At 37.4% G+C, this 21,897-nt stretch overlaps 1 protein-coding gene across 4 annotated transcripts in view; it reads left to right on the top strand.

Moving 5' to 3' along the window:
* The window catches only part of LOC106085531 (serine/threonine-protein phosphatase 2B catalytic subunit 3), a 107,678-nt gene that overhangs the window by 8,440 nt on the left and 77,341 nt on the right, over positions 1–21,897 (top strand). Inside the window, exon 1 of one of the 4 annotated variants that reach the window (XM_013249827.2) lies at positions 10,961–11,295. The exons of 1 other annotated variant lie outside the window; for it this stretch is intronic. The gene's annotated coding sequence lies outside the window, so the exon portion shown is untranslated. Of the gene's footprint in view, positions 1–10,960; positions 11,296–11,621; positions 11,641–11,710; positions 12,069–21,897 lie in introns of those variants that run through there. 2 more of the 4 variants (XM_059366562.1, XM_013249830.2) reach the window with 2 other exon arrangements.

Raw genomic sequence — 21,897 nt, 5'->3', positions numbered from 1 at the left:
GGACGTTAATGTGTTAAGGTGTTAAAGTAGACGAAAATATAGCATGACAGAAATCGATAGGGAAAACCCATAAAATAACAAGTACATATATTAAGAAAAGTTAAAATGCAAAGCAAATAGTTATAAATTTAATATACTTTGACAAAATGTTTTTTACGCCAACACACGCCTTTCTAGGAAATATTTTTATGTGTAATTAGACACTTCGACTTTGGCGGGTTTAAAAAAACGCTCCATCGAGTGCGAGTGATAAACTCGAAAATGTCGCCCTTAGTATTTTTAAAGTTCCGCCTTTCTGTTTTCACAATGAAACTCCATATAAAACCATAGTAAAAAAAAAACATCTGTGTAAATATTTTCTTTTGCGGTACTTAACTTTTTCACATACATAGAAGAAATTCGACATTCATTAAAAGGGTGGACGAAACGTTTTTCAACTTGGGCCAATACGATAAAAAAAAAGGAATTATCCTTGCATTTTCGCTCATGGTCTTTTAAATAAATAATAATTGCTAGCAAATATAGCTCTTCCGATATCATTAAATTCTCTGCTCCAGCGTTTCATAAATCCAAGGTAGCCGTAAGCTTTACCAACTGCCATAGAGATATGGTTACGAAAGTTTAAACGTGTATCCATAAGAAGCCCAACGTCTTTAAATGAATCGACCGATTCAAGCTCATCGGATACGATAAAATAATTTGTGATAAAAGGATTTAGTCTTGAAGAACGCATTATTTTGCATTTGGAAATGCTCAATTGCATAAAGTTAATTTTGCACCATTCATAAAATCAGATCAAGATCGGACTGGAGATAATACTTATCATCTGGGTCATTTAAAAATATTCACATCTTCGGCAAACATCAAAATATTAGAATGCTTTATTATGTTAGGTAAATCATTAATGAAAAGACAAAACAAGATCGGACCGAGATAGCTACCTTGGGGAACACCGGAGGAAACAATGATGGTTTTAGAAATCGCATTACCAAATTTCACATTTTGTGAACAATCAGATATGAACTTAGCCATTTTAACACCGAATTACTGAAACCATATAAATCTAATTTCTAATTTCATCATTAGAAGTGCAATGTTAACCTTATCGAACGCTTCACTAAAATCCGTGTATACGGTATTAGTCTGGCTATTGCCGCTGAAAGCATCGTTGACAATACATGCAAATTCCAACAGATTTGTTATGGTTGAGCGTGATTTCCTGAATCCGTGTTGATATGAAGATAGCACTAAGGAAGCCTGAGGAGAAAAAAATTTGGTCAATATCTTCTCCATTAATTTGGGAGAGGTTAATGGTTACTGGTTAATGAAAGATTTTATCTTCGTTCAGGATTCACTAAATAAGGTTAAGCCAAGCAATCAGCCGTCATCCTTAATGATGTTCATGGTGCCTATCCACTTTATGTTTTCGCAAGTGACCTAACCTTCTATTAGTAAATCCTGATCTGCGGTAGATATCCAGATTTTAATGAATTGTTAAACAGAATCAATAAAAGATAGGAAAGTTGATCGGAACACTGTTTCAAAATGCATTAAAAAAGCAAGAACTTAGATTTTATTGATCTTAAATTTTGCTCTATAGTGTATTGATCTAACAAAGGAACATGTATATTAAGAGAATTTCTAATTATGTAAGGAAATTCTTAATCGCGTGCGTAAAGTTTATCAGAATAAGTAGTAGCAACAAAATCGGCGAAAATATTTGAGTTATCTAAATTGCACTTTGATCTCGCTAATGAATAGTTTGAGAAGTCGAGTAAGTTCCCGATTTTTCAAATTTCTTATACAGTTTATTTTAGTTATTTTTCAGTTTCGATAAATTTCTTGTATTCCAAGGTGGTCTAGAATTATCACCTACAATAATTCGAGGGACTTACTTATCAAAGCATTCCTGTAGAATAGAGTAAAATGTTGATATATTTTCATCAATATTATCAGATTTTAAAACGTTATCCCAATTAGTGGCAGATAGCAGGGATCTGAGATTAGTATAATTAGTTTTAGCGAAGCAATATTCTTATTTATGGGAGGAACATTCTGGAGGTATTTGATTTGGGAAGGAAATAGTAATGTTTAAAGTAGGATGGAAACGATCCTCTGCATAAGTGACTGGATTGGAAGATGATAAAGAAATGTCGGATGTATGGTTGACGAATATTAGATCAAATTATTTACCAAATGAATTGTATACATTATTGATCTGAAAGAGTCCGAAGTCGAATAAAGAAATCGTTAGAAATACCACTAGTAACAGCTGGTATTAAACTATTTGAATATGACGAGCGTATCAAAGAAATAGACGGTATATTAAAATCAACGTTTTTTGAGTAAGTCTAACAAAAACAAGAGACAAATAATGATAAATTTTTCAAAGCGATTCTAACCACCACAATTTCAATACCAGACATGCATGCAATTGTTATCTGTTCAAGGGGTAATTTGGCGGATACTGCAATCAGCAGTATTGTATTGTGGTCGCGATCACATTCGTAAATTCTATACTTTGAACAAAAGATCTTCATATCGTAAACCTTATTGTGAAGCCATGTTTCAGTAAAAGCTATAATGTGAAAATCAAAGCTATTTGAGAAAATAGTCCATAATTTCGTATCTAAGCCGCTAACGCTGTGATATACTATAGAAATATTATAATCGAAAGAAGTTTCTAGTTTTTTTGGAATATTATTCAAGGCATGTGGCAAAAAAGCAATATCATTACGGGGAATATCGTTATAGATGTAATCTTTATGAAATGGTTTAGGTGGCCAAAAAGTTTTTTACTACAGTGTAAAAAATGTTTACACTTTTACTACAGTGTAATAATTCTAAATGATGCTTTGCGTCGTCTGTCCCGGTATTGAAATTTAAAGACATTTAAATCGACTTCCGCATTTATGTTAGATTTTATGTAGAAGGAGACATCTTCAACGGTTGTTTCAGCCGTAAACACTATCTTATTGGACTGTATTTGCTTTTGGCATCTTATGCAGAATTGAACCGGTGGAAGTAGTATTGGCTCTTTGCAGCGTGAATAGAGCTAGTAGCAGATAATAATGAATAAATTTCATTTCAATTAAATTATCTTCCAAGTCTCTGTAGTTCAAGGTCTTATATTCATGATATAAAAATCTGTCTTCAACAAAACTCGTTTCAAAATTATAGGTATGAATCAGATCAAACCATGTTTGGAAATACAAGTTATCGAAATTTGATTGTCTATTAGAAATTTGGCGAGATTGTTAACTACCAATAAATCTTGTCAACAATATTGTGCACAAAAATTATGAAATCACAGCCAAGAATTGCCTTATCAAAAGCTTTTTTAAGTGATATATATGTTCGATAGCAGGTCTTATAGAAGTTTTAAATTTGGAAGGCCATTTAACGTATTCATTATTTTTATTTTTTTTGAATCGTATGTTTTTTATCAAGCGGATTTTCTCGCTTATTTTATATGAAGAAAAATGCTTATTAAGCGGCTTGCCGTATGCTCGTCTATTTATTGCCGCTTATAAATAACAATGTTGGTAAGAGGAGGAGGCAACATATTTATTCAATGATTAAACGATATGTCGTTTCATGATTAGACCAGAAACTTATGTAGCAGCCCTCGTGTACCGTTGTCCATTCACGGTAGCGTGGTGATTGGCATCGTCGACGAAGAAGTATGCAACCCGCTTTAAAAAGGTTTTTTGTGGGTGTATTGTTGATTTGTGAAACACGTGTGGATTTCACCTAACCAAGAACGCGTATTTTGTTTATTGACGAACCTTTTAAGCCAAAAATGATCTTCGTCACTAAGTTAAGGCTCTTAAAGTAGCGGTCTCCGACTCCGAATTTCGGCAGTAAATTAGATGATATAACGAACAGGTAGAATTCAGCAAATAGCTGAGTACAATTTTTTCTCGCAAAGTTCACTATCTGTCAAAGAGTTTTTATAACGTTTGGTTGGCTGTGTGCATTACTATAGCACACACAAACAACGAAAAATGGCGCCAACTAATAGCAAACTCGAAATCAGGGTTGCATAAGGGTTGGTACTCTATTCGGCTTATCCGTGAATATCTGTAGTCCTTTACAGACTCACTTAGACAATTGTATGTCCATTGTGATACCACAGTAGCGACAGACCAAGGCTTCTGGCGGGAATCGAACCCACGACTCCTGCACTGGCAATCCAAGCACGCTACCAACTCGGCTTCCGGGGCGCCCACTCCATATAAAACAAATTATAAATGAAACATGTAAAAAGTTTTTTTCTCAGTTAATGACTTAAAAGTAGCCATGAGGCACAATCAATCCTAGTGTAGTATGTTGACAGGATTGTGTTGGTATACAAAATTTGCTGTAAATATGTTTAAGTAAATTAACATATTTTGTTCACGTTTTTCACTTAAAACAAAGTTTCATTCTTTAATCGTTGGGTTTGATAGATAGTGCACCCAATGTTTTTGTTATTGGACAACTTCACTTACCGGTATCGATGTATCTTGTTAAATTATTATGATTTACAGACGTTGCACAGTGGGATAGAACCAACAAAAACTAGTATGATATTTGAGAACGGATAGCGATAACTCTTTGAAATTTGACATGGTTGAAGCTGAGTTTTTATCGAGATCATGTGCTTTCAAGGCCCTAGGTGGTCCGTGCGCCGGCCGCTAAAGTCGGTGTGTTCGGCATTTCGCAAAATAGTACGGGCTACCAAATTTTCATTTGTGGTCTAATTTTTTTTGTGGATAGTGCTCAAAAATCCATACAAAAAAGTCCGTTTGAGGTATACAATCACCCTTATTCCCGTTGTCGAAGGCGAAAAACGACAGCAGTCATAGTCGAAGGCGAATTTCACATTTCGTTGTATTCTGTAAATTATTCGCCTTTGACAATTTGATAATAGACAAATATTGTGGTACATAAAAAAATAGTATAAAAGTAGGTTCCATGCTCTTTCGACAAACAGGCGCGATGTAGTTTAGAATGCAATTAACTTATAAATCGATCGTTATCGTTAATTATGACATTAGACTTACAGTAGATCAGTAGAATGTAGACGAATTTTCTCCGTCGACAACCATAATACCATTTCGTAAAAATGACAACATTCCACTACGCCACTGCAACCGGAATAAGGGCTAATATCTCCATTGGTTTCGCGGATATTCGACTTTTTGTTGTTGAAAGTTTCGCCAAGAGCCTTTGTATTTTGCAGTTTACGAAGGCATTTGTGATTCGAATTTTTGCATGGTTTGGATTGGTGACAAAATTTACAATCACTTTGCTGTAGTATGCGTCAACATCCAATATTGCACTTAAAAGTTTTGAAATTTGGAAGTAAATAGAACTGGAGTCATTAATAGGAAAAATTGATTATTATAATGAATTTATTCCGAATTTTTCGAAAACTGCAGCTCCACTAAATGAACTGAGAAAATGAAATGCAAAATTTTTTTGGACTGATCTACAGGAATAGGCTTTCAAAACTTTACGACAAGATATTGTGAACGCTACCAAATTGGTGCATTATAATGATAAATATCCAGTCATTCTCGCAGCTGAAGCCTCCAACCGCGTAGTTGGAGCAGTTTTCTCCCACAGATTTCCTGATGGTTCTGAAAAATATGCTTAGCTTCAAAAACGCTGAAAGCTTCTCAAGTTAATTATTCTCAAATAGAGAAGGAGGCTCTTGCCATAATATTTGGTGTGACCTAATTCCACCAGCTTCTCTGTGGTAAACACTTTGGATTGGTAACAGATCATCAAGCTCTTACCACACAAAAGGCGGCGAAACACTAAAAGTTATCGTGAATTATGTGAGAAAAGGCTGGCCGGAGAAGATTAAAGAAGAGACTTCTTTAAATCCGTATTTTGCCAGAAAATACTCAATTTCTATCGATAAGGGTGTTCTTCTCCTGCACAATAAATATTCACGTGTAATAGTTCCAAACTCACTGCGCTCAGAAGAGTTGAGTATGCTGCATGACGGAAATTGGGGTGCACATAGAATGAAGCACTTAACCGGAAGATATGTGTAGTTCCCGAATATTGACCAAGAAATTGAAGAAATGTCAAAAAAATGTATTGTTTGTCAAGAAATCGGAGATAACCCGAAATAAGTATTTCGGAATGACCCGCAGCTGAGCAACCATGGGAAAGAATATACATTGATTTGGCTGGTCCATTTTTAAAGAAAGTGTGGCTTAGTATCTAAAGCTAACTTGGGATCGCAGCTTTACAACGTATACCATTGTAACTGTACCATATACCATTGTAACTGATAATGGTACCCAATTAACTTAAACGGAATTTAAAAGGTTTTGTGAAGTAAACGCAATTGAGCAACTGACAACAGCCCGGCTTCGAATGGATTAGCTGAACATTTTGTTCCTACTTTCAAGACAGCTTTTAACAAGATAAGCAAAGAACAACCAAATCACAAACTGGGGTTGTACAAGTATATGCTTACATACAGATCAACAACAAACCCACACACTGGTAAATCTCCAGCGGAGCTACTTCACAGTCGGCAGCCTCGTACAATTTTAACAGCCTGTAAAGCACGAAATATAAAAATTTTCTTCGAAATTTTCTATTGGTCAAAAAGTTTATGTACGTAATTTCTCTGGTAAAAAACGCTGGGTTGAAGTATAAATAAAGGTAACAATGGGAAATCTAATATATACAGCGCGGGAAGAAGGCCGAAGGCATCAAAAAAAAAAAAAAAGCAAATTAGAAACGAGTTTTGGAAACAATATAACCAAACAATGTCATGAAAAATATTTACTATATAGACATATTAATTCCACACAACCATGCAAATGTGAATCCAAGAGTAGAAACCGATGAAAGACGCTCAATTATCGAATAAACCATCATCGCAAACAGTTATGAGAGGTTGGAACCAGCTAATCAAGCTTTACAGCCAAAGGCAATGGTGGAAGCACCTGTGAAAATCTATAAATCATCCAATCCCATGGACAAGGAACTAGCGAACCACAAGACAGTCAAGATAACTTCATGGCACGTCGAAATGAAAAACTTCGGCAACTTATTCCCAGAAAATTTGAAAGAATTCAAAAAATGTTTAGAGGGAAAGCATTGAGTTATTTTGAAAAGTTATGATGCCCATTCGTATTTGAATTAGTGTCACATTTTTTCAGTTTCTTTTCCTTTATTTAATTTTTTAAAAGACTGGATTTTTCTCAAATGCATCAAATATCTTAACTTTCATTCTTCTTTTGTACATAGGACATATTGTAGATGCGTTTTAAGTGAAGTTTGAACTGGATATGTCATCTTTAAGGCATGCAATATGCGCTTCAAAATAGTGCAATTTTTTAATAAAAAAATGAAAAAACTCGAGTTCTCAAAATGCAAAGGCCGATCCCCCACACGGGCTAATGTTTTTTTTTTAACTCATATGTCCTCAAAATACACGCAAAAAATTGTATGCACCAAACAACATTTGTAGCCTCCAGAGCAAATTTACTAAAAATTCCGATTTTAATCTTTACCCGAAATAGGTTTTTGGGAGATTTTTTTAAAAAATCGGTCAAAATTTATTTTTGATTTTTTAAAGACACTTTTATCTGCAACATTAAAAAAGAGTTAAGAAATAGAGGGCTGCACAAGTCGAAATTGACAGTTGTGAGAGAGTGCCATTGTGCTGTTGGGTCATGCCACACAAATTAACTACCAGACCACAGGCCATGAAAACTGCAACACTAGTGCTTACACTCAAAAATGCATGCATCCAAGCCCAAGAGCGGCATAGCATGCAATAACAGCGACATGTAGGTGATAGATAGATCAAAAGCAAAACAGCATGCCGTGAAGCGTGATTTGTTGTCATAGGCAATTTCATACGCGAATGAGCTCTGCAAAGAAACGGTTGGATGGAAGTGAGAAATAAATGGTGGAGAAAATACATTTAAGAGAATTTGTAAGTGAATAATGTTTTTATTCTCATTCAGTAAAGACAACTAAAAATTTTGTTTGTTACTATTTAACGTCAGGTTTTGAATTAATTTGTCTAGTCGAACATCATTAATTTTACATAATATTACAAATTCAACAAAAATGGCGTTGCAAATGTTCGCAAGCGATGTTATGATAAAATTAAAAGAATTTTGTTTTGGTTTTTTCAATAAATTTAAAATAGTTGGAAAATAATTAAAAAAAATCTACGTCACCATAAGTGCTGTAAAATTTATGGAAATTGGACCGCGGAATCGATGTGTCGATTTTAATTTGTTACTTTTTTAAATCATTTTATTTGAACAGATGCTAAATTAGAACATGTTTAAAAATACAATTAAAAAATTAGTACCGTTTTTGAAATACGTGCCTAGTTGTAATAGATGAAAAACTCGCAGACATTCCACATCAAAATTTTGAACAGCTATTTGCAGTACCATAAAAATCCTTAATTACAAAATTCGCATAAAGGTTTTTTGATGCATTAACTCATTTTTTCAAATGTTCCTTTGAAGTCATAATTTTTTCTCATATATTTTCAAAATTGACACTGTTGGCTGATGCATTGAAGGTATGCCATGTTGCTGTAATTACTGTCAATGGCATTAAGGTTGTCTCGGCATTATAGCATATGGCAAAGTTGATTCGCGAAGCCTTCATGGCATGATGTTGGGTTGATAACCGAATATCGTAGCAATGCATTTGTTTTCGACGGATGGTATTTATAGAAAAAATGTTACACTTGCAGGCCTATATTAATAAATCTCTATTCTTTTTTTCTTTGAATTTGTTAAATTTTTGGGAACTATACAGCAAAATGTTGAAAATCCGACCACAAATATTTGGCATCCCAAACAATTTTTCGAAATGCCGAGGTGACCAACTTTAGGGGCTTGTTAAGAGGCGCCCAAAGGCTTGATAACACAGGTGTGCTTTTTATCTAAATTCTTAAAAAGATATTTTTTTTCATCATATTTATAATGATGAAAATGCAAATTGCAAATTTTGCCCATGAACATTCCACTGAGGAACATTTGAAAATACAAATATAAAACTCATTTGAAGAAGATAAGTTGTAATTTCAATTTATGGCATTTGCCACTCAAGGTAGTTTCGTTGGGGGTAAATTTTTGTTGTTGTGCTAATGACGCTACCTCTTAATTGTACCATGGAGTTAACGGAATAAATTGAGGGTAAGATTGCGTTCACAAATCAAAATGAAAGTTGTCAAGTCCCTATTGGAAAACCCTTTATATCATAAAACTTAATAAAGTAGGTATCATCTGTGGTCAAAGGTCATTAGCGTGTGCTGGTGTGTTCATACATATGCCACTTCTGGGAATTATAGTATATGGAATTAATTGCTGAATAAAAAGGATGAAGGTTGGTAAAGATCTAACTTTGTTGACTTTATAGTTATAATCCACACACAGATAAAATCAAATTAAATTAAAATTAATTCCAATGGTATTATGGCAAACATATTCATTACGTGTTGTAAAACCATGTTTCCACTGGAGGCCACATCCACTTGATTTGAGATAATCTCCAAAAACCGTTTCCACTACGATTTATGCGGTTTTTATTTTTCAACAGTGACATATTTGACAGCGTTTTTATTTTGATGTGCATTTTAATTGTCTTCAACATATACATTGCGGTCAGCAATTGAGTTTGTGAAACGATTTTATTAAATACTACTAAATTTTATAATTTCAATAAGAAATTGTCCGATGTTAACAAAAAGTGCTGACCAAAAATCCCAATAATACCGGGTATTATGAATGAAAACGCAGTGTTGCAGTTGAATTTGGAAGAAAATTTGCTGCAAATCTCCTCAAATAAGTAGATTTGTTCACATTTTATGGGAAACCTCGTTGCAAAACACGGGATTTCCGACATCTCGTCGCAAATATAGATTTGCTCCAAGTGGAAACATGATAAAGGGTTGGTACTTTATACGACTTTTCACATGAACATCTGTCAAACTCAATATAAAAAAAGTTTAAGGTAAAAACGTGCGAAATATATAAATACCTTTGTTATGCCAATGGCTTTAAAGGAACACTTAAAAATAATGAATCATAGGGTAATATGAATGTAAGATTGAGTAATTTCATGTAATTACGTTTAAAAATATTTTGTTTAAGTTTTGCGCAACAATTCCGGAAGCTGAACAGAATACTCTGCTTAAGAAATGATCAAAGCAGAAGTTTTCTGACAATTAACAAATATTCATGCTTCCAATTTCGGCCGAAAATTTCTCTTAAGACATGTCAATACATTTTTTATGGAAACGAAAATTTCGTTAGAGCTGCGTACCGGCCTTTAGATAAGATTTTCTTATGATCAATTGCAGTGTTCTTCAACGTCAAATAGAAATGCTCTTATTGCGCTTTACTTGCCTACAAGCTACCGAATCCGACAATTTGCCACATAAAACACACTTAATCCTTCTGCTATAAATACAAATCAACGAATTCAAATTTCTTCCTTCTGACTTCGAACAGTATTATCTTTGTCTTTTGTTTGTATAAATCATTCACAGGATTTAAAAGCACTGCCGAGGCGGAAAATTAAAATCCCAATGCAAAAAGAGAACACACACATACACTCAGACGCATATTTAACTCAGCCAACGAACTAAGCACACATTTCTTCCTATCATTCATCATTTGTTCGATGCTCAATGAAAACAACACATGGCAAATCATCAGGTTCACGTCATACTTTCAAATTATCTGTCACATCATAATTGTCATCCTTTTATTAGCTTTCACTAAAACAGAAATCTGGCAACATGTGTGACATTCGTCCACAGTCAACAACGCTGTCGACTACGACGGCGCTAAAAATAGTCACTCTCTCTCTCTGTCGCTCTCTTGTTCTCATTCCATCAACTGCAGAAGCAGAGTGTATGCGTCGTCAAGTTGGGGTTTTTCACAGCCAACATTTTTTCTGCCAGTCAGAGTAGTAAAGAAAGGAACACCATAAACGTTATAGCGGATCTCGGTCAATACAAAACACAACCGTGCGGCAATCACTAGTGCGCGAGTTTATTATTTTTAAAAATAATTGTTCCCGATTTTAATTTTTTTCAGTTGTTACTCACTGAAACGAAACGAGAAAGGAAATCGAAAAAAATCTTTGTACCGCGCTGTGATTTTTTCTAAAGTAACATTTTTAAATACGAAAAGAAATACATCATTTATGTAGTTGAAAAACGAAAAAGTAAAAAAAACATACAAATAGAACAACAAACCCAACAACAATAACACATTTTCGAATTCTTTTAAAGAAAAAGTAAGTTTTCTATTTCACTCTATTGGTGGTGCTGCTAGCTAGCTAGCTAGCCAGCCACCCAGCGAGCAATAGTAAGAGAATAGAGTGTCCGTTACCCTGCAGTGGGGAGTGAACAGGGGGAAATATGACAAGGAAAACAATGCATAATTGTGTATGTATGTCACTCAAAAAAGAAAGAAAAAATTATAAGTGTGTAAAGGAGCTTTGAGTATATGTTAGCTCAGTCGGGTGATTGGTAAAAATTATGCGCAAGTTTTTCACTTTTTCTGCTACTGTTCTTCTGGGTCGCCCCAGTGGTAGTCGGCGGTGGCTGTGCTTCTTACAGGGGTTCAAAAGGTGTTCCAGGTAATTGTGGCCACTGTTGCTCGCTTTAGTTGCTGTTGCCTAGTCTGGTGTGTTGATTCGTTATCGAAATTTCACCATCGTCTAACCATTTCGTAATTTTTTCTTTGAGCCAGCCATCCAAAATGCCTTCGCATTAAGTCATATAGAAAAAACAGCCTAAATGCAGCAATCCCAGCAACAATGATGAGCAGCGTTGGTGCTAGTGGAGGGGAGATGTCGGCCAGCAACAAAAATCCCACAATCAACCCCCTTCGGTGGTTTGCTGATATTCTCCTACCATCTCCATTTCTACCGTTTGCCCCAAAAACTGCGGCGCGACCCAATAACTAAAGTCAAGTCAGTCGTCAACCTGTTTGCAACTCTGCCAAGAATAAGCCAGCCAAGCTGGCATTGAGTGGGCTCGTTTTTCTCTTGTTCGTCTATTTTCGGTAGGTCACCATCATCAACATCGCCCTCATCCTTTTTACACTAATACCTAAAGTTATTCGTCGGTTCTCCTTAATGTGCGTTTCGTAGCAATGGCCGTGGTCGGTCGTCGTTGTTGCTGTTCTCATTCTGGTCGCATTCTCTGTTACCGTCTTCGCCGTCGTCTGTCGTCGGTGGTGTGGTAATGATGTTCGATAACACAGTAGAAAAAGAAATATTTACCGTTATTTGTGCTTTGCAAAGTGTTTGAACTACATCGATGTGTTAAAAAAATTGACACAAGAAAGCAAACAAACACTTGTTTAATTGCCACTTTATATAATCATAATATTTGAACAAGTGTTCCAAGCGCGCGTCAGCGCCGACCCATAAGACAAGGCGCGCGCGGCGCAGTGCGGTGTGTTGTGTAGGTCGAGTGCTTTGTGAACTATGTGTGTGTATGTGCGTGCATATGATAATTGGGTGATTGTGGATTAATGGAAACCGAAAATAATTTATTTCACAGCCAATATAAGCGATATTTTCTCTAACGGACTTGCTCTTATGGCGATGGGAAGGGAGTTAGTGTAGAAACAATTACAAAATAACTGGCCAGACTGCAATATTGACAAAGTTAACATTTATAATAAAAACAACAACGATAAATCGTAATGTGATGGTAAAATAGTGTGACACAATTTTAGAAGCACCGTGTTTTAGCAGCAGAGCTGAGCAGAGAGTTGCCAAACTGCTTTGATGTGATGGAATGTATTTATCCTGTTGATGTTGCCTGCGCGCGCTTTCATTTTACACAATCACGTCTCTCTTTCTCTCTCGCAGTCATCATTTTCGCTCTTTTGAGTGTGTGTGTGTTTTTGGATATTTGGCATACGAAAAATAAGAAATAATCGTTGGGTGTCCTTTTTGTTATGTTATCACCACCATCTGAATTTCTCATCACAAGAAAATTTTTGTTTCACGGTTTGATTAAAAATTAAAGCCAAAAGATAATAAAATCTTAAACCCCCGAGGATTTATAACTTTATAACAAAATAAAAGCGTGAAGAGAATTTTTTAAGCCGTCACCCGCACAATCCGCACTATTCCTTAATTCTTACATACAGACAGGGTGTGTGTACGTATGTTTTAATGCATATGCGGATGTATTTATGTATGGCTATAAGTGCGTGTGTGTATTCGATTTATATGCAGAAAAAAAAATGTTATCTTGAAAGTGTGCGATAATGCTGCTGCTGCTGCTGCTATTGTTGTACCCCAAATCATTTGCCAATGAAATTAAATCAATGTGCGATGTGCTCTGTTGTGGAAGCAAACAGATCTCCTTTTAGTGTGTGACCTTAATTTGTGCATGCTGCTTGGCTAAATGACACGCTCACTCACCAGCCAGTCAACCATCCTCCCATCACAGTTTATCTATCAGATAATTCAATTCATGTTTGTGATTTTGAAGCCTTATGAGACTTCATCATCGAAGTCTCTTTAATCGCAGAAGGTCATTTCAAAGGGGAACCTTTTTTCTACTGCTTTTTTCATATATTTTATAGATTTTCTAAAGAAAACTAATTGGTTTCTTTTCTTCTATGAAATGTTTGACAATGCTTGTCCTAATCAAAAGGAGTTCTTCCACTAGGCTTACAATAATGTCTTAAATGAAGTGGGTTAGTTCCTCACAATTAAATCTTTTGTTGCACTCGCAATCGGCGAGTGCATTTATTATTGAGACCAAATCTGTTATTCAAAATAGCAAAAATGTTTGCTAAAACAGCAGTTTTAGTCTGCTGAAAATGGGAAAGCAGACATTACTGCTGTTTCAGCAAACATAGGGCTTCTATTTCGGTAAGCTAAATCAGGCATTTATTTAAAAAGCTGTTTAGAAATTTTGTTGGAAGAAATGATTTTAATTTGTGAAATATTACTGTAAAGAAGCTACCTGGTCCATTGAAATGTGGCTGAGCTCGCTCGTTCGCATGACCTTTTGTATCTAAATTTAAAGAAAAATCAACCCAAAACGGACATGTAGACCGATCGGGGCAGTATGGGATTCAAACGAAAAGTACTTGAGAAAAACTTATGTACAAATTTGGATTATTCGACGAGCAACAAATTTTCACGAATGTTGCGATAGCCAGGGCTATCAGACGTGACGATAATTTTTGGCCAAAACTTACGCCTAAAAATGTTTGATTTGAGGACTTTTTTGGAGGTGTATTTTTTTAGAAAAAGATCTCAAAATTAGAGAAGTTTTTTAGTTTTGTTAAAGTTTCGTCCTTGGTACATTTTGTATTAAAATTTTTATAGAGAGAAAATTTCATTTTAGTGTCGTCTTGAAAAAATTTTAAGTTTGTTCTAGAAAATAATTCTTTTGAAACGTCTCGAATCCTCAGGTTATGTTTTTCCAGCATCCACATCTGAGAAACCCTATTGGTGGTTTCTGTTTAAAATATGTAAACTTTATTGATCTTTGTTAGTTCTGTTAGCTAATTGACAAAATAATGTCCGGTGCACAATGTCTGAACAGGTCTTTTTGACGCCTGGAAAGTAGAATTCAAAGTGAAATGCTGTACGATCAAAAGTTCAAACATGGAAACAAACTAAATCGAAGAATTCATAATCAAATAAAGTAAACTAAACAACAGCAAATTCAAAACATATATACATGAGCGGAGTAATATGGGTGGCTTACTTCCGTTTGAAATTTGCCTTAAGTGAAATTTTCATTGATTTCGTTTTTAAGGAAAATGTTATTGAAATTTTGTTCTAACAAAATTTTTACTGAATTTAGGAAAACAAATTCCAAAATTTTGTCTCCGGAAAAAATTTCATTGAGTATTAATATATTTATGTTTTATTGATAATAATAGTAAAGAAGCAACACCCATTCCATACAATATTTTGGGTGTGATTTGCGCTTCTTTCTATTTTGGTTGTTGGATTTCTTTGTCCAGCTGAAACGAATAAGGTTTTTTTGTTTCTATTTAGAAAAGAAAGCAAAATAAAAAACCCTTTTTCAAAAGTTTTAGGCAAAATGTAGTTGCTATAAATGGATTGCGCAGGCTACGCAGATCGCAATTTTGAAGCGAACTAATGGTTCATCTTCAGTCCGCTTTGCCTCAAAAAGATTACATGCTTCAACCTACTCACTAGTTAGTGAACTGTGCAATAGTTTTGGGTTGCCCAAAAAGTAATTGCGGATTTTTTAAAAGAAAGTAAATGCATTTTTAATAAAACTTAGAAAGAATTTTAATCAAATATACTTTTTTTACACTTTTTTCTAAAGCAAGCTAAAAGTAACAGCTGATAACTGACAGAAGAAAGAATGCAATTACAGAGTCACAAGCTGTGAAAAAATTTGTCAACGCCGACTATGTGAAAAATCCGCAATTACTTTTTGGGCAACCCAATAGAAGCACGCCTTTTTGATACGAACATTGGATCATATCAAGGTACGTTTCTTCGAACGCAGCAAAAATGATAAACCACTAGCCGCCAATATCTCTAATTAAAAAAGAGCATCTAGCATCAGCAACACACACACAATGCCAAAAACCTCTTACCCAGCAATCTTCGTTCGCCAAAGAGTAACCTTTCAATGTGTGCATTAAGGTGATGACTTTTTGAGTTTTTTCCAAAAATTTTTTCCTGTTGCACAAATGAATGAACTATTGCCTAATAAAGACTTAAAAATGTATTCCATTTAAACCTAATAAGCATTCAACAAGGATTCTTTGCCTACACTACGCTTTTACCCGGCAAGTCAATTTAGGACCTTGTTGATGAGGATGATGACTTTTTGATTTTTTTTGTCGAAATTTACGAATAAATGAACTTTTGTCTCTTAAGTACTTATTCCATTCAAATATTAAAAAAAGATCACACACAAACCACTTTGAAATTAAATATTTGTGAAAATTTTTAAATAATTTTATGTGCAAAGTTTTTTTTTTTAAGAAATAGCCTTATGTCAGATTTTATATTATGTTAAATAAAAAATGATCAAAATATGATACAGAAATATGAGGTTATAAAAAAGTCATCACCCTAGTGTGCATATTGCAGCATACACATTTCTCGGCGTTGCAAGTGGTTCATCTTTCTTGGTGCGCTCGAAGAAAAGTACCCTTATATGATCCAATGTTCGTCTCAAAAAGGCATGCTTCTGCCACTGCACAGCTCACTAATTAATGAGTAGGCGGAAGCATGTAATCTTTTTGTGGCTTAGCGGACTAATGCTGGAGTTTTGGTCAGTTTCGAAATCGCGATCTCCGTAGCCTGCCCAATGCATCACACTTTGCCTAAAACTTTTTAAAAAAGGTTTTTATTTAGCTTTATTTTCTAAATAGAAACAAACCCTATTTGTTTCAGCTGGACAAAGAAATCCAACAACGATTCCGTGCTTCTAACAAAAAAAAATGCTTTCAGTTATGTCCTCTTTAAGGTCTTATTCTGTTCGGGTACCCCAATTAAAAAATCCATTTCGCTTACATAAACAAAAATTAAAATTTTTAGGAAAAAAATTTGCAGCATTTATTTGTTAAAAAACCTTGGTAGGGAAACATCGATTAGTGAAGGGGGACATCAAATATAAATATTTTTTTAAATTTTCTTATTTAATTTTATAACAATTTTCATTTGCGATTTTTGCATATCTGTGCAACACCCTGTGTCGCCTCGATTATACCGTGATGGTATGACCAGCTCCTATCCTCGATCCATTGTCGCAACGCCTTAAATCTTATAGCGGCAGCGGCTGCCTCACACTTGATCTGTATGTCTATGGGTGGGAAAACTAGAGTAGTCTCCAGTGCCCTAGTGGGCTTGGTCCACATCGCTCCGCCTATGTCAAACAACATGTTTTCTGAACCAGTTTCATTATCCCTACGTTGGAATTTTTCTCCATCGTAGTGCGCATGTGTACTTAAGGAACAACATTGAAGATTTTGAGGTCATAGAAGAGCTATAACAGGTTATAGACCGATTTGAATCGTGCTACGCACAGTTGTTGCAAATCATAACTGAACAACACTCCACAAAATTTCAGCCAAATCGGATAACAATTGCGGCTTCCAGGGGCTCAAGATTTCAAAGCTGGAGATCGGTTTATATGAAAGCAATATCAGGTTATTCTTGGCACGGCTTCAAAGGGCTCAAGATTTCTAATCTGAAGATCGGTTTATATGGCACCAATATCCAAATCTGAACCGATATTACCCATTTACAATCCCTAACGTATGTGTGCAAAATTTCAAGCGGATGTCTTTATTCGTTCGACCGCTGACGGAAAAGAGGGATTTCAACTGACGGAAAGAGGGACGGACGAACATGGCTAGATCGACTTAAAATATCACAGAATATATATATACTTTATAGCCTACTATTTTATATATATGTTTGAATGAATATTAACTGAGAATATGTACAGCTAATGTGTTCACTGCACTTAATGATCAACTTTTAATAATTCAAGCACATTAACAAGGGAATTTTTTCGTTCTTATCTTATTCATTTCTCTATTTTAAGTGCATACTTCAAGAACTGTTCAATGTTAGATAAGCAATATGAATATGAAATCCTTGCTCTTCAACTTCTCGATTCTTCAATATTGAGTTAAAATTTATTTCAATGATGTATTTGTGTACTTGACGCTCTCTGCTAAGTACCTAAAAGTTGTTTCTAAGTTGTTGTTAGAATCGTTCATTGGTATGTCTATTAGTTTGAAACATTTAAATCCTGTAACAATAGTAACTAAGGCGCTAAACACTTAGAGATCCTACTGTGAATCGTTAATCATTTGTTTAATATTTACGCAGTGGCTTTTTAGATCTTCCCATCTCCCGATTGTACTTCTTCAGCCTCTTAAGGGGCGCAATTCTTATCCGCTTTGGAAAATTTCGAAATTTTGAACAATGACCTCCAACATAGGTGCCAAGTATGGCCTGAGTCGGTTCCAAGCCTGGTATAGCTCACATATAAATCGATCTTTCGATTGCACTTCTCGAGGCCCCAGAGGACTGATTTGACTGATTTGGCTAAAATTTTTTTACTTTCAATATCAAATATGCTCTGAATCGATCCATAACTACTACTGACTTCTACTATGGTTTGCAACATCCAATCCAGGTATGATACGAATCGGTCCATAACCTGATATAACACTATTACCATAACAATTCTTATCTATTACTCGTTGTTTGACCAAAAAGAGATACCGGACAAAGAACTTGACAAATGCCCGACAAATGTCCAGGCCAAACTTAGCAACCTTTTATTTGTTTTTACCCAACTCACAAAGGCCTTAAAGAAAAAATTCAACAATTGATCTGAGCTCTAAAAGAAGTTCTACATATTCATAGAGTATCCCATTGGTTTAAAGCAATGGATATTTCCTGTTGGTTCATAACCTTAATACATTTTGAGAAATTGAAGTTGAACTACTCAACAGATTAGTATGATTCAATGCCCAATAGTTGACCTTGCTATAAATATGTGGTGAATTGTTGCTCTTTTCTCCGGTGACATCTAAGTAGTACACCCTTCTAAAAGTCTTTGAAAAAGAAAGATCTTTGGACCTATCCAGGGCGACGAAAATTCTATGGGGAGGTCCGGATCATTAGAAGACGAGGCTATTACTGAAAGGAAGTAAGAAGGAGGTCAGTATAGCTTTCGGTCTTTCAACAGGACATGTAGGACTATGAGCTCACTTACGCAAATTCGGTGCGACAAGTGATAGCGTGTGTAGGACATGTTGGGAGGATGATGAGACGATAGAGCATTTCCTATGTGTGAGATTTTGTAAGTAGCACGGAATTCCTGACTTAGATTTCTTTTTCGAGGTTACTTTTTAGTATTTATAGCGCACAACATGCCGATAACTGGCTTAAGTGCATGTCCATATTAACATGGGGCGGGTGGACTAACCTTTCCTAACATGGACCTATCCAATCCTAATTTTATAACAAAAAATTGTCCTCGCTTTTCAATCCCATGGCAGCCGGTTGTACGTACCGGATTGACCCGATGGAATCTTCATCGGCAAGGGCTGCCGCCTCAGTGTACGTGTTCGTCTTTTTTCGTCATGGGAGAGGCACATCCCGGAGTGCCTTCTCCGTATGCTTTTGGTCCGTGCCGGGATTGAAAAGAACCCCGGACCCTGGTTCTGTTCCGTTTGCCAGAACCGCCTTCATCATCGGTCAGTGTCGGTGAGGTGTAACAGGTGCTTGGAGTGGGTACATTTCCGTTCTTGCTCTGGCCTAACTTCGCTACGGGAGTATAGTCATACTGGCTATGTCGCTAGGTGCTGTGCGAACATAGCCAGCAGTGGGTCACAAGCGTCGCCGTCGTCGCCTTCGGCGTCCTCGTCGTCGGACTATGTGACCCCCCCGACCTCTCCCGTACGGCAATTTATGCAAAGACAGCACCCTAGCCCTACCATTGCCAGGCCAGTGTCGGGAAATGTATCGTTCCTGCAGTTAAACTGCAATGGACTGCGAGGCAAGATTGATGAGATTGTGGATTTTATGAGTCGGAAGAGCATATCGGTCGCAGCGATCCAAGAGACAAAGCTGACTAACACCTGCAGCTTGCACAGTTGTCACGGCTACAATGTGCTACGTAAGGATCGCTCAAGGAATGGAGGTGGGGGCTTGGCCTTCGTTATACACCATTCCGTGCAGTATAGACCTATCTCGCCTGCGCTTGACGCTAGTGACCCATACATGGAATGTATGGGGGTAGCAGTCAAGTCTGGTACTGCCGAGATAGAGATATACAACGTGTATATACCGCCGGTTGGCAGCTGTGTCCCGATTAATGGCCAGGCCTACAGCCCCGACATAAGTGGGTTGCTATCTGGCCATAGTCGTCTGGTTCTGGGGGATTTCAATGCACATCACTCGTCATGGCATTCTCCCCTAGGCAACGACCAGCGTGGCATAGCTTTGGCAGAGCAGATAGATAGCTCCACGTTTTGCACGGTGAATGAGGATGCCCCCACTAGGATTACGAGGAGGTGCAGCAGCTCGCCAGACATCTCAATCGCATCCCCTGATCTCCTGAGTGACGTATCCTGGCAAGCCGTCATCTCTTTGGGGTCAGACCACCTCCCCATAATCCTCACCATCGACCGACCACCCGACTTCATAACCTCTGAGCGCCGAACGTTCATCAACTACAAGAAGGCCAATTGGACTGGCTTCAGAGAGTATACCAATCGCCGCTTCAATGAACTGCCACCCCCCTCTGATGTGCTTGTGGCCGAGAGGAAATTCCGAGACATCATCAACGCAGCAGCCGCTCGCTTTATACCAGCCGGTCGAATACCGCAAGTGCGACCCAATTTCCCGGCGCAAGCAGTGGTACTCGCAGACGAGCGTGATGGGATTCGTGCTATGGACCCCGCTAACCCCAGAATCAGCGAGCTGAATCTGGAAATTAACAGGGTAGTCAACGAACATAAGCGGAATTTGTGGCTGGAACACTTGGAGCAATGTAACTTAGGCACCGGTGCAGGCAAATTGTGGGCCACTGTTAAGTCTCTCTCGAACCCCGGTAGACGGGACGACAGGACCTCAGTCACTTTTGGCGAGTTAACCGTGACTGATCCGAAGAGATGCGCCAGGTTGTTCAACCGTCAATTTATCGTGCATCCCGAGAGAGACAGGGCAAGGAGGAGAGCCATTCGCCGTATTCGTGGTCTCCGAGCCGATGAACAGCCATCACAATTTACCGTGGGCGAAGTTACGAATGTCATCCGTGGCGCCAAATCTTCCAAGGCGTTGGGCCCCGACGGAATCTCTACATTGATGCTGAAGAATCTGGATTTACCACTGTCCTTAACCTGTCATTGAACACTCTAATAGTTCCCGATGTCTGGAAAATGGGCAGAGTGATCCCGCTACTGAAGCCTGGTAAAGACCCGAGTTTGGGGGAGTCGTACAGACCGATCTCCCTTCTCTCACCAGTGGCTAAGACGTCATTTGTGGAATTTAGGGATAAGAAGTCAAAACACCGTAGAGTGAAACAGGGAGTTCCCCAAGGTGGGGTGATATCTCCGGCTCTGTTTAACCTCTACCTATCCTCCATCCCACCTCCTCCAGACGGCATAGAGATCGTATCATATGCGGACGACTGTACGATCTTGGCATCAGGCCCCCCACCCATTGATGACATCTGCGATAGGTTGAACGTCTACCTCAACGAGCTTGCCTCATATTTCGCTGCAAGAAATCTGAAGATATCCGCCACCAAATCTTCAGCCACACTGTTCACTACAAATACGCGTGAGGTGAATTCTGAGCTGACTGTGATGGTCGATGGAGAATTGATTCCGACCATCAAGTGTCCCAAAATACTTGGCGTCACATTTGACAGCTCCTACACTTTCTCCCCACATGGCACAGCAATCTGCAATAAAGTCAAAAGTAGAAACAAGGTCCTCAAGTCACTCGCTGGCAGCACTTGGGGTGCAGACAAAGAAACCTTGTTGACCACGTACAAAGCAATTGGCCGGTCTGTGGTAAGTTATGCAGCGCCAGTGTGGTCACGTCAGCTTTGTGACACGCAGTGGAATAATATTCAGATCTGTCAGAATGCCGCCCTCCGAACTGCGACGGGCTGCCTCCTTAGTTCTCATGTGGACCACCTGCACCAGGAGACAAAGATCCTACCAGTGCGAAGACATAACTACATGCTGTCCAAGCAATACCTTTTGGGCTGTTATCGCAGAAATCATCCAAATCATCATCTTGTGGATAGATACCCACCGCCCAGAAGCCTTAAGGTAGATCTACATGATCTAGAGCGTGAGGTCCAGCGCTACAAGAGAGAACCTCTAG

The sequence above is a fragment of the Stomoxys calcitrans genome, chromosome 4 (assembly GCF_963082655.1).
Source record: "Stomoxys calcitrans chromosome 4, idStoCalc2.1, whole genome shotgun sequence".
Lineage (NCBI taxonomy): Eukaryota > Metazoa > Arthropoda > Insecta > Diptera > Muscidae > Stomoxys > Stomoxys calcitrans.
The sequence above is the reverse complement of the archived record's forward strand: the minus strand, read 5'-3'. Positions and strand labels throughout refer to the sequence as shown.